The sequence below is a fragment of the Mus caroli genome, unplaced genomic scaffold (assembly GCF_978045245.1).
Source record: "Mus caroli unplaced genomic scaffold, Mus_caroli_1 scaffold_11, whole genome shotgun sequence".
Taxonomy (NCBI): domain Eukaryota; kingdom Metazoa; phylum Chordata; class Mammalia; order Rodentia; family Muridae; genus Mus; species Mus caroli.
In genome coordinates, this window is record NW_028227266.1 from 76144979 (window position 1) to 76157854 (window position 12876).

Here is a 12876-nt window from a genome sequence, read left to right on the forward strand (position 1 = left end):
CCTCTTACTTATGGCCAGCCCATCGGGGACTCTCCTTACATACGCAAAGTTCTTTCATGGCAGCACCTAGATTAAGGTTTGCACAACGGGTGTCTGCAGCCTAGACAAGTTAGCAGATCAAAGCAGCTCTTGAAGATGGACAGGACCTATCCCCGCCCAAACAGCCAGGCATCTAAGTATCAAGGCTTGTGATAGCCTACTGTGTGAACAGCATGGGCAGTGGGGAGTCAGGGTGAGATCAAGTGCCAAATTTACATGTAAACTGAAACCTGCTAAATGCCTGAGCTGGCATGGGAGATTAGTGAAGAAAATGAATAAATTGATATGCAGCGTTTAATAGACAGAAATTAATGAAAATGAATCCCTACTCCTTGTAAACACATGCACACACACACACACATACACACTCCCACATAATGTGAGAAAATAGAGAGGCTAAACAAAACACTTTGCCTTCCAACTTGTAGCATTGGCTTTTGGGTTCTTTGTGTGAGCGCTGTTAAGGGACAACAGTACTTTCTGAAAAGATGCCTGATTGATGAACTACATCTGGCCTCTGAGGATAATTACTGAATCACAGATGTCTGGGCAGAAGCGTGCTTCATGCCATGGAACCTGCAGTGAGGCATTCCCCTTGTCTTCTCCTGGAAGCGATGGTATACATTTAATAACTTCTGAGCCAGTGTCGCGTGCTGCCCCTGGAAAGCTGAGCATGGCGACATAGGCCTGAAAGTTGCATTGCCTGGAAGACAGATGTAAGATGATTACTGTAAGTTCAAGGCTACCCTGGTCTACATGGCAAGTTGCAGGACACCGAGGACACCCCGGAAGCCCTATGACCCTGCAAGTGCTTGGTTAGTATGCTGGCATGCTCCCACAAGTCCACTAATGAAACTTGGTCCTGCTGGGTGCTGTGCCTCTTGTCCTGACTCTTGGCACTGGTATGGTTGGTCTACTCAGGAGAAGGTCTCTAAGTCCTCAAGTTTTGGAGGCATCACACACATATAGCCTCTCTCTCTCTCTCTCTCTCTCTCTCTCTCTCTCTCTCTCTCTCTCTCTCTCTCTCTCTCTCTCTCTCTCTCTCTCTCTCTCTCCCCATGTACTGAGGAGGGAGTGAAGTACTGTGGGTAATTTGGAAGGGAATCTAGGAGTTTCTGCCTGTGACTTCAATGTAGATCTCTTAATGCAAGCCACGAAGAATACATCAACTGTGTTACATTTTCTAAAATCTCCCTTATGCTTCATTTATCAAAGCCTAGTAGACCACAGAGCACACACCGAGAGACAACGTTTTCAATACACCAAATACTGTAAGTAGCAATACCCATGATACAATAAGGATAGATAAGTTCTATGAAGTATCCAAAAGATACATATAGGAACTGAGGAGGGGTAGGATTATTATAATTTTTAACAGAGACAATAATAAAGTCAGAAAATTGTTATGCATGTACTATGAAACATTTACATGTATGCATATTATATTATATATTAATACAAAATGTAAAGTTGGATATAACAATAGCAGTCAAAGATATAAGTCATAGGGACTATTACATGCTATAAGCATGATTATAAATTGAAATATTACTTTGAAAGAATAAATTTGGTGTCCCTCATGAATCAGGCATTCACAAGTCCCCTGCTACATCATACCCTTAGTCCAAAGATGAAGCGTAAAGAGAAACACTTGCTGACACTACAGAAAGACGACCCCAACAGCAGGATTCATACTGTTTGAAAACTGAGGCAACTTGATGTCAATCAAGAGTATGATGAACAGAACCATATTCATACATTCACACAGTGGGGAAGAGGAAGGCCAGCTACACAAATCTGCATGATAAATGTTCAACATGTCCTATGTGGGAAAAAACAAGATACAAAACAACACAGATAATAGTTCCAGTCTATAAAGTCCCAAAACCAGGCAAAACTCCCAGCACACAGATATGAGGTCAAATGTAAAGGAGGAACAAGGAACTGACCACCCAAAACCTCTGGATTATAGTCTCACGTACAGCCTGGGCAGAGGGAGGGGTGTGCTGGGTTACACAGAGGGACATAGCTTAGCCGGTACAGTGTTCTTCTGTCTTCTGGGCAGCAAAGAGGAAGCATGGGAGTTGCCCTCGTTTCTACGGCCATGCTTTAGAATACAGACATGACAACTCTCTCTGTGCATTACATTATTGATATAAAAATAAATCCAGGGATGAGTGTGTCTTAGGAAAAAAATAAAAAAGAAATAGCTAGCTGGCCCAGCAGCAACCAATGGAAAGAAAGGTTGCTGTAGTCTCCCAGGACAGGGTTGGTGGTGGCCCCACTGGAGGTACACATTAGTAGCCCTTTCACAAGCTGTTCCCTTCTGACTCACGCCTATTAAGACTCTCACGTAAAATCAAGACCTCAGTCCCTACTGCTAAGCCCTGATCTCTAACTCCATAGCAACGGGAGCATTTGCTCTACACAGACTTCGTTGTGAAGGAAGCCATTTTGCAAACAATTCTGGTAAAAATGAAGGTGATGCCACTTCACTGACATTGTCACCCATGGAGCCGGCGAGCCTTTGTGAAATATCCCCGGCTCCCAGTTCTCTTCCACTCAGTTCCTTCCCGGAGCTCAACTACAGGGAATGCTGAGGAGATATCTGCTCATCTGCGGCAGTGTCTGACTTCAAACAGATTGAGTCGAGATATTTCTCTCTGTGGAATGTGAGGTCCAGATAAAGCCTTCAGGGAGTATGATCTTCACCAGGGCACCTTCTGCATTTCATGGGGAATCTCAGTAACTGCGCAGCCTGCCCAGATCTGTTTCCCTCCCCTCTAGAAAGTTCTAGGGGAGAACGGTAAACAACACATTCCTAAGAATCCCAAGAATTCTGACTTGAGAAAGGTAACTGTAGAATGCACTTAGCCACAATGCAGGCTCTGGTCTTCATTTCCTTGTGGGTTGACTGTCTGTCTGTCTGTCTGTCTATGGTGTTTGTTTGTTTCCCACCTTGAACCAACACCCTTGTTGCCAATTCACAAATAAAACATTTCGACTTCTAACTTTCTCCCCTCTCCTTGCAGTACAAATAGTTATTGGCAATGATAAATATGAAACTGCTCATACAAGTCAAAAAATATAACTGGGAAGATTTTAAGTGACATTAAATAGGAGTGACGGTGAGAGGGGAGGTGGCTTGGTGGTAAAAGAGTTGGCTAGCATGCATGAGGTCCAGTGTTCAATACCTACCACTGCAACCGGCCTGATATTGGGAAATCATAAAATAGTGTTAAGCTTTTACTCTCTGCTTGTTCCTTGGTAAGAAAACACAGGCTAAGCCTTTGGGAGTTTTTGTGGTCATTCATAAATGAATACAGCACCTCCAATGCAGAAACTTAAAACTGCAGGCCCCTTGTGAGTCCAGATCGGCAAGGGACATACAGTTATACCACCCACCTCTCCTAGCTCAGCAAGGCCAAGCCCAGGCAGGATTCCAGCCTGAAGAAAGGGAAATACCAGCATCTCTGCTTCCACCACTTGACATATAGCCTCTGCCTGCTTGCTCTCCTGGTGTTAAGCTCTTTCTACATTATGGAATAGAGGGAGGGAAGGAGGAGGGGAGGAAAGGGATATAAGAAAGAAATGTCCTTCCTTGCTTCACTTCTATAAGCTGGCTTCCCACTCTTGGGCTGGCAATAGCCCAGGCAAATGGTTTCTGTCTTTTCCATGTCAATAGATGGTTTTTGGCAATCCCCCTCATCAGTGTAGACATTTCACCCAGCAGCTCTCTGGACACATATGCATATCCAATTCTGTTTGTTTGTTTCACACAAGTTCTCGGTTTGTAGCCCTGGCTGGACTGGAATTCACTAAGGGGGCCAGACTGGCTTGAACTCACAGAGGTCACCTGCCTCTGAGGTCAAAGGTGTGCCTTGTGAGTGTATTTCAATCCCTTTTGCCCAAAGCTCCTAGTCTCATCTTTTGTTTGCTTGTTTGTTTGTTTATTATTGAGCTATGTTAGCCCCTCCAGATACTTCCTTGCTCGTGACTTGAAGTGACCCAATGCTGTAAGTGACACCTAGATGCCATCTAGAAGATTCATGACAAATTCTGAGAAGCCTGATTCATATCATTCAGTGCTCCAGCAGACCATAGCCCAGTCATTCTCTGGAAAGTGCCAGCCTTCATCCCACACCGAGCTTTTTCCTCTGAGAAGGACATCCTGGGACCCTCATTAGAGAGAGCAGCCCTCTTACAATGCCTGAAGACCAGAGCAGACAGCCCTAACCTCCCCCTCCCTTGCTGGGTGTGAGAGACATGCAGTTCTTTCTATAAAAGCCTTGCCACTATGGTCTGCCAACATCTAATGCCTTCCATGTGGCGCGACATTCAGAAATCATCTAACTGGTCACAAATCCCACAGCAGAGCGTATCTGCTCTTAAAACTTTAGTGTTGCAGATAGAAGTTTCACATAACATGTTAAGAGCCAAGTATTCCAAGCACCTGGACAAATTGCATAAGAAATGATAGCGCAAGATGCGTTCCAAGCCGGAACTGGCCTGGGCAACAATGGTTCAAAACGCTGCCCATGTCAAGGAAGAAGCAAAAGGGTTTTCATTGTAGAATTGAGAAGTAGGAGGGGGCAAGATCTCATCATAGTGGGATTTGAAGATGAATAAACAAAAGATAGATAAGCCTTGTGCTGGGTACACTTAGTCTGTGGTCCTGTTTTATCATTCCTAAATGAAGTGGTCTAATGTACTCTGATTTTATAAATATATGTTTCATAGATAGATAGATAGATAGATAGATAGATAGATAGATAGATAGATAGATTGACTGACTTAGTAAGTATTAATGACAAAGGGGAGAATTATTCCTACAAATATAGCACAGTTATTCTGGGCAAGGTCCCAGAGGAATGGACCTTAGCAGGATGCTCCTTCCTCTTGGCTGGTTCATTTCTTAGAAGGGGTGAGCAGGGCTTTGTAGAGAGGAGACTGGAAGACAGCCTGTGACAACAATCGGTGTGCACCAGAGGAACCACATTGGAAAAGTCATTCCAGGCAGAGAATGGAACAAAAGCTGAAGAAGCAGGCTGGGGGGCAGCTGGAGAGAGGTCTCCAGGGTCCCCCTAGGAAATCATACACCACCTTTTAGAAGGAACAAACACGCAGCATGTAAAAGAAGAAAAAAAGAGAGAGAGACTTATCTTTGGAGATTCACACGAATAGCAGGTTAGAGAACGACACACGGGAATTGAAACTGGAAGTAGGAATGGCAAATGAAGACTGTAGCCAGGTGGGTAGGAATACAGAGGCTTAAGAACTGGGCCAGTTGAAAAACTGCTAGCAGAGTTAATCCATGATAGCTATATTAATAGGACACAGGAAAAAATGCTAAGACACAGAAAGCAAACAAATAATGCTTTAAAAATGTGGAGGTTTCTATCTGTCACATGGTACTTGTGGGTAGGGTGAGGTAGGGGTCACCCACAGCGCTGGGGGGGGGTGTCAAATCTAAACTGCTGGTTGTTTGCAGGTTTATAGAAAGCCAGCCATGCCAGTTATTTCCCTGGTGTGTGTCACTGCTTCCTTTTAAGCAGAGCAGATATACACTTTCAACAGAGACCTCATGGCCAGAAAAACAAAGTATTTGCTGTTCCACCAATTATCCAGCAGACCATAAGCATTGTCTCTCAGGGCATAGTCGGGTCTCCAAGCCTGAGGCTATCTCGCATCAGGCTGAAAAGCGAGCTCAGGTATCTCCCAAGGGCCCTTCCGCATTGGGTCCAGGGAGGTGACTGCAGTAGTGTCATTTCCCGGGTAGGGGTAGAGACAGAGGGTAAAACTCAGCCTCCCTCAGATGCTCTACCTCCTAAGTCACCAGAGGCATCCTCACTGCAGAGGAGACTGGGGAATTCAGTCCCCAGCCACTTGGCTGTCATTCCGGGCTGGAGTTCGTCAGCACTACATGTCATCTCCTGGAATACACGTGCATGTTCATGTTCTGACGTCTCTGAAGCCAGGCTTCTTCCTATGGTCTGCCATTCAGCCTGGATTGAAGTGGTGTTCTCCCAGAGTTGATTCTTCTTTCCTCCAGAAATCTAGTCACACTGCTAGCATGAAGTGACTTTAATTAATGTGCTACTTGAGATATTTTATTTTTTATTTTTATTAGATATTTTCTTTATTTACATTTCAAATGTTATCCCCTTTCCTGGTTTCCCCTCCGAAAACCCCGTCTTCTCCCCACTCCCACTGCTCACCAACCCACCCACTCCTGCTTCCTGGCCCTAGCATTCCCCTATACTGGGGCATACAGCCTTCACAGGACCAAAGGCCTCTCCTCCCACTGATGACAGACTAGGCCATCCTCTGCTACATATGCAGCTAGAGCCACGAGTCCCACCATGTGTTTTATTTTGGTTGTTGGTTTAGTCCCAGGGATCTCTGGGGGTACTGGTTAGTTATATTGTTGTTCCTCCTATGGAGCTGTAAACCCCCTTCAGCTCCTTGGGTCCTTTCTCTAGCTCCTTCATTGGGGGACCCTGTGCTTCGTCCAATGGATGGCTGTGAACATCCACTTCTGTATTGGTCAGGCACTGGCAGAGCCTCTCAGGAGACAGCTATATCAGGCTCCTGTCAGCAAGCTCTTGTTGGTATCCACAAGTGTGTGGGTTAGCCCAGAAGTTCCAAATACCCAACATATAATTCACAAAACACATGAAACTCAAAAAGAAGGAAGGCCAAAGTGTGGATACTTCGATCCTTCTTAGAAGGGGAAACAAAATACTCATGGAAGGAGTTACAGAGACAAAGTGTGGAGCAGAGACTGAAGGAACGATCATCCAGAGACTGCCCTACCTGGGGATCCATCCCATATACAACCATCAAACCCAGGCACTATTGTGGATGCCAACAAGATATTTTTTAAAAGCACATTCTGTATGACTCTAGACCAGAAATCAATGTCCCTGCCCCTTGTCTGAGTTCTCACAAGGAACTGCCTGTCTCTGATCTCTGCCAGTGTGAGAGGCTTTGGCTTCTTTTTGTTCAGTGGGTGAGTGGGTGGCTTGTTTTCATGACCTTTCCAATAAAAAGCGGCCGCTTGGTGTCACACGCTTCTTTGTGACTCTTGCTTAAGCTCCCCATTCTGAAATGGCTTTTGTTTCTTATATATAAAAATATGATAAATGTTGCCATAATAATGTCTTAAATATTATGAACCATGGCAAAAGCCTCCATACTGGTAGGCAAGTGCGGAAACACCCACGAGAAGTTCCATGCGATGTAGAAAATAACACTCTTTTAAACTCTGCTAAGTGAAAGAATTGCATGAAGTTGGAATGAGCTCTTTAAGAGCTAATACACATATAAAAAAAATCTAAAACATCCTTGAAACATAAACTGACTCCTATAATGCGGGGATGGAGAGGTCAGAGGTCATGGAGGGGCATTTTTACTGTGTGGAGCTATGGTGGTACAGAGTAGCTCAGACCTTATAGTGGTCATGGCTGCCATCACCTCTTCATTCCCACAGCCTCATGCTCTCAAAATAGCTGAGCACAAATATAAAAGATGACCTAGGATGGTTCCCAAACTTTTAATCTGTGTCTGGTAGCCACACGGCTCAGCACGGTCTAAGGATGGATCAACATGGGGAGTCTTGAGAACAGGAACCAGAATGCAGTAATGCAGGTGCAGAGATGGGACAGGAAAAGGAAGATGGTGGGTATGGGTGGTAGAATGCAGGTAGGGATGCTGGAGACCTTTGTTCCTGGCTGGGACCACTATGTGCATACAGTGCTGTTAACTAAACAGAAGACATACCCACCCCACCCCACCCCAAAGCAGATTTAGATACTGGCTGAGATGTGGAGGAAAATTTGGTTGTTTGGGAGCAGACTATATTTGGAGGTGTCCCCTCATTAAATAAGAAATGGGGCTAAAAATGAATACTATGAACAAAGTCTAAAAAATAGCTTTGCTTTATACTTTAAAGAATAATCATTTTGGGGTGTATGGAGCTACCATAACAACATGCCAAGTTTACCTGACTGAAAAAAATTAATAAAATGGAAAGTGTGCTATGTAATGTGCATTGGATTATCCCACAAACCCCGTAGGAAACCTATGCAATGAGTCCAATCTGACAGAAATAAGTGGGTTGAGCATCTGGAGGTGATTGATCAAGGGCACTGGGCAGGCCTCATGACCTCTATCACAGTACCCAGCACACAGCAATTCCTCCACAAATGATGGTGGGTGACCGACACACTCCAGCTATCTCACGAGGTAGCCTGTCTGCTCGGACTTGTCTGGTCACCATGCCTCTCTTGGAGCCCAGCATGTCACCCATCACTGGTACCCTGTCTGATTCTTGGTCCTATCCTTCCTTCTCTTCCCTTTCTCCAGGTCTTCTGCAGGTTCCATAGCCCTTTCCCCATCTACTGCAACTCCAAAACTGCTTACAAGTCAAGGAGTTAGCATGGTAAAAATCAAAGAAATAAGACAAGAAAGCTACAAAGCATGAAAAACAGGCTTGAAAACAAGTATGTGCACACAATGGAAGTCATATAAAGAGAGAAGTCAGAGAGAGATATAGAGAGAGAGACAGAGACAGAGAGACAGAGAGACAGAGACAGAGACAGAGACAGAGACAGAGACAGAGAAAGACAGAGAGAGAGTTGGTCAGAGGACCTCTTCCGGGAGTCAGTATCTTCTACCACATGGGTCCAGGAGTCAAACTCAGTTTAGGCTGGGCGGTAGGCACCTTCATCCACTGAGCATCTTGCAGGCCCTAGGTTACTTTGTCAGTTTAGAGTCTCCTGTTTCTCACTATGTTTATGCTTTGGGGGCAGAGTATTCCCCCTCCCCCCGCCACTGTGGTGTCCACTGCTGTCCTGCTTCATAATACCTTACCATGTTTTCCACTCCGGATTTTAAATTGGGAGCACAGAGTTTCCTAGAGCAGAGTACTATGTATGATGTAGTAAATGCTTGCACAAAACACAGCTATAAAATATAAAAAAGATTTCAATCTGTTTTATGGGGACACAGCATAATTCTGTGCATAAATATGAGTACATATAAACATCCCTGTGGATCGCATGATTGTGCTGAGGAGAATGGCTATTTCTGCTTACAAGATAAGTTTTACCATGAGATGAAAATAGTGTGGTTGTATTTACTCAGCTAGCCAGCACTTCCGCCTTAGCCTTCTCAGCCAGAGAGAAGACTGAGGGAGGATTGATTCTGGTTCTTCCCACATAAGATTAATCTTAATTTTATGTAACATTTTATATGCATAAAAATATGACCATATATATGAAAAATCAAGAGTCATGCCTTCTAGGGCTTTCCAACAGGAAACAACGGATGGCTTCCTTCTCTGGGCATCTCTCAAGTCCAGTGCTGAATACATACACAAAGCTTCTGAATATGATGGTGACACTGATGAAACAGAAAATGCTGAAGATCACAGAAACATGGGGTCTACAGTTATGGAGATCTATTCCTAAAGTCTCTGGAAAAGGAAAAAATGATATGATTTCCAAAGCCTTTTGATAATTAAAACCGTTATTAACAAAATATCATGTCATCATATACGAGTCAGCCTGCAAAGATAGAAGCTTTCCCTGAACTGGAAATGGGGATATTTAGAAACAAACAAACAAAAAATTACACATTTCAGGTTACAGTGCTCTGTGTGTGTGTGTGTGTGTGTGTGTGTATGTGTGTGTGCTCTTGTGCGTGTATGTGTGTGTTTTCACATATGTGAACACTAATAAGCTCTGGGATTGCCCTATCTGTCTCTACCTCCTCGGTCCTTTGATTACACATGGGCACTAGAGTGCCTGACATTTATGGGTGCTGGGGATCTGAACTTGGATCTTCATGTTTGTACAGCAAGAATCTTATCAACTGAGCTATGTCTTTGGACTTCTTCACAAGACCACTTTAAGGCATTCGGAATTGAGTTACAATTTAGTTTGATAAATCAATGATTCCCAGACTATTCCCATGAGAAAGAATAAAATATTAGATAGAAACTACTGAATAGTAGGGTTTATTTTAAATGCACAGAAAAGAATCATATGTGTTTAAGATTACTGAAATAGCCAGGTGGTAGTTGTACATGCCTTTAACCTCAGTATTCCAGAGATAGAGGCAGAAGGATAACTCTGCCAGCCTAGTCTATAGAGTGAGTCCTTGGACAGCCAGAACTACACAGAGAAACTCTGTCTCAGAGTAGGGGGAGGGGGGAAGGGTTGGTAGGGAGGGACTACTGAAGTAGACTAACTGGCTCTAGCTGACATTGTCACCTGCAGTACAAATCATGCTTTCAGAAAAGAGTATGCCATTGCCCTGCCTGGTGATGAAGCCAGAGAGTGAGCAGTTACTCACTCCCAGTGCATCCCTAAACTGCCTCCACCCAAGGGAGCTGCTTGTCCAAACCATATACATCCTCTCTAGTGGAAACCCAAGTGGAATTACTGGCTACAGTTCTGCTGTTCCCCACTGGATTGGCCACAGCCTCTGAGGGAATTGTCTTGCAGTTAAACTCTGTGATCATTCCCCAGAAAAGGTTCTGTAGGTGGATCTCCAGCTCAAAGCCTATTTTCAGGGACTCCCTTTACTGCCACAGTAGACATAAACCAAAAGTAAACTTGTTTTTAGAAGAAGTTTATATATATATATATATCAATCACAAAAACATTTCCCTATTTACATTCGAAGATAACAAAGGAAATATTTTCAGATAGTCAGAGTTGAGTACGAAGCAGCACACGAATGTAGAGGAAAACACCCCACCTCTCCACATATTTAAACCTCAGAACAGATGTCGTGTTGAAACTCTGGAGAGGTCCCAGTTAAGTTTATCTCAGGCAGTCCTGGAAAACTCCCAGCACCTTCGGCTGATTAGTCTACCCTTCCCACAGTGCTCTCAGCCTGAGAAGCATGGGGAACATGCAGAAGCCTTCAATGATTAGCCTGTCGTGACATACGTAGGTAAAGAGAATCCTAGCCCAAGCAGGTTACACCACAGCAATGTGTGGATCTTCACTGAAACCTAGTCATTTTGGCCAGGCTGGCCCGGTCCATCATTAATAGGGATGAGAACACACACCAGTCTTAGTTCATAATGCTACCTTTCTTTCCCAAGTACAATATTTAATATGAAACTGTAGTTCCATCTCAAAGATTACAGTTTTCTGTGTAGGCCTGCCAAGTAAGCAAACTGATGTCCTTTTACAGTGTGACGTGTCTGCATTTCCCTATTTATAGCCTCAGTCTCTACCTTACACGCTTCTTCACGCCGTCCACACAAGGCCCTACTGCATCTCACCTTTCCCTTTCCTACCTCCCACTTCTCACAGGAAAACAAGGTTTGCACAACACAACTGCTTACCTGCAGAACCAGACTAGGTGTTAGCTGGTAAAAAGCCTCATAGAGAGTTCATCTCCTCTGGACTTGATTCAAACTGTTTCCTTCTTTATGCACTGCCATAGCTAGTAGCCAGGGGTAGATAATTTATTTGGGAGAACCAATTAAGTACTGATCTGGGGTGGCTTGTACCTCCCCGCTCTCTGCTTTTCTACATTTACTGCCACCACCACCCCCAACATGTAGGATTGCAAGGGAAGACATCAACTGAGCTGATCTGAGCACTGCAGCTTAGAGAGAGCCTGACACAGAATAGATAAAGGAGAGCTGTTGGGGGTTGGCCTGAGGCTGCTATGTTTTCCAATGTTAAATACTGGCCCCCAAGATTTGGCTACTCTCAATGAGCTGATCCTCACGGACACCAAATAACACTATGTAAAACTTGCTTCCCAATGTAAAACTATCACTTAAAATAAAGAAGCTATAGCCAATTGCTGGAGAGAATAGAAATGGGCAGGGTTTCAGTTTCAGGGGTGGGAGTTGCAGGTAGGGACCATGAGGAAGAAGGAGAAGAGGAGGGAAGGAGAAAGGAGAAGGAAGATGGAGAGATCAGGAGGTCTCCATTGAACGTGACAGAGCAGGAGCATGTGCCTGAGAGCAGTAGACCCCGAGGACATGCTGATGTAACAAAAGTAACCCAGTCAAGATTCAAACAGCAAGTACTTGGGTAGTGCAACTGGGAAGTAGACAGTCTAGCGTTTGAAACATAGATTTGGGGGTAATCCCTCAGTAATTGTGACAGGGGTGATTGAAAAATCCATAGGACTCTGCCTTCATTATTGTGGGGCTGGGTGGGTCATATTAATAATTGGTAGAGTTTATTAAATTCCATGTACAGAGAGCTGTTATTGTTACTTGACACACTGATGATATGACTCACTTTGAGTTATGGACCTAGAGACTCACATCTAACTGTGAAGAAGAGTTCCTGGGAAGAGGCTGTGTCTGCAGAGACAGGCTGGTTAGAACTGCAGTACCGTGCGTGCGGAGACTGGAAGGTTGTAGGTCTAAAGGCTAATCACCTTGTCTCAGGCAAGCTTTATCCTAGAACAGTCATCCCTTGCCCATCTCTGGGTCAGAACAAACTTCCTGTGACTAAGAGATTTAAAACCTTTAGAATCTATTGACTTAGCAGACCACCAGATCCCACCAACCCCAAAACTAAAGATGTCATCATACAGCATTTCAAGCATACAGAAAAGCTTCCCCCATCTCCATGTAACACTGCTCTGGCACACCTACTCAAGTGTGTTTGAAACTTGCTTCCATTGTGACTTTTTCTGTTCTGCAAAACTATAAAACTTCATAAAAAAGCTTCCATGTTGGGACACGGATTTGGGGTAACCTAAGTCTCTGTTCACAGTCACTCAAAATGGCTGGACAATAAACCATCTTGTATATCCTTGAAGAGGAGAGCTGTGTTTTTGTTTTGTGTT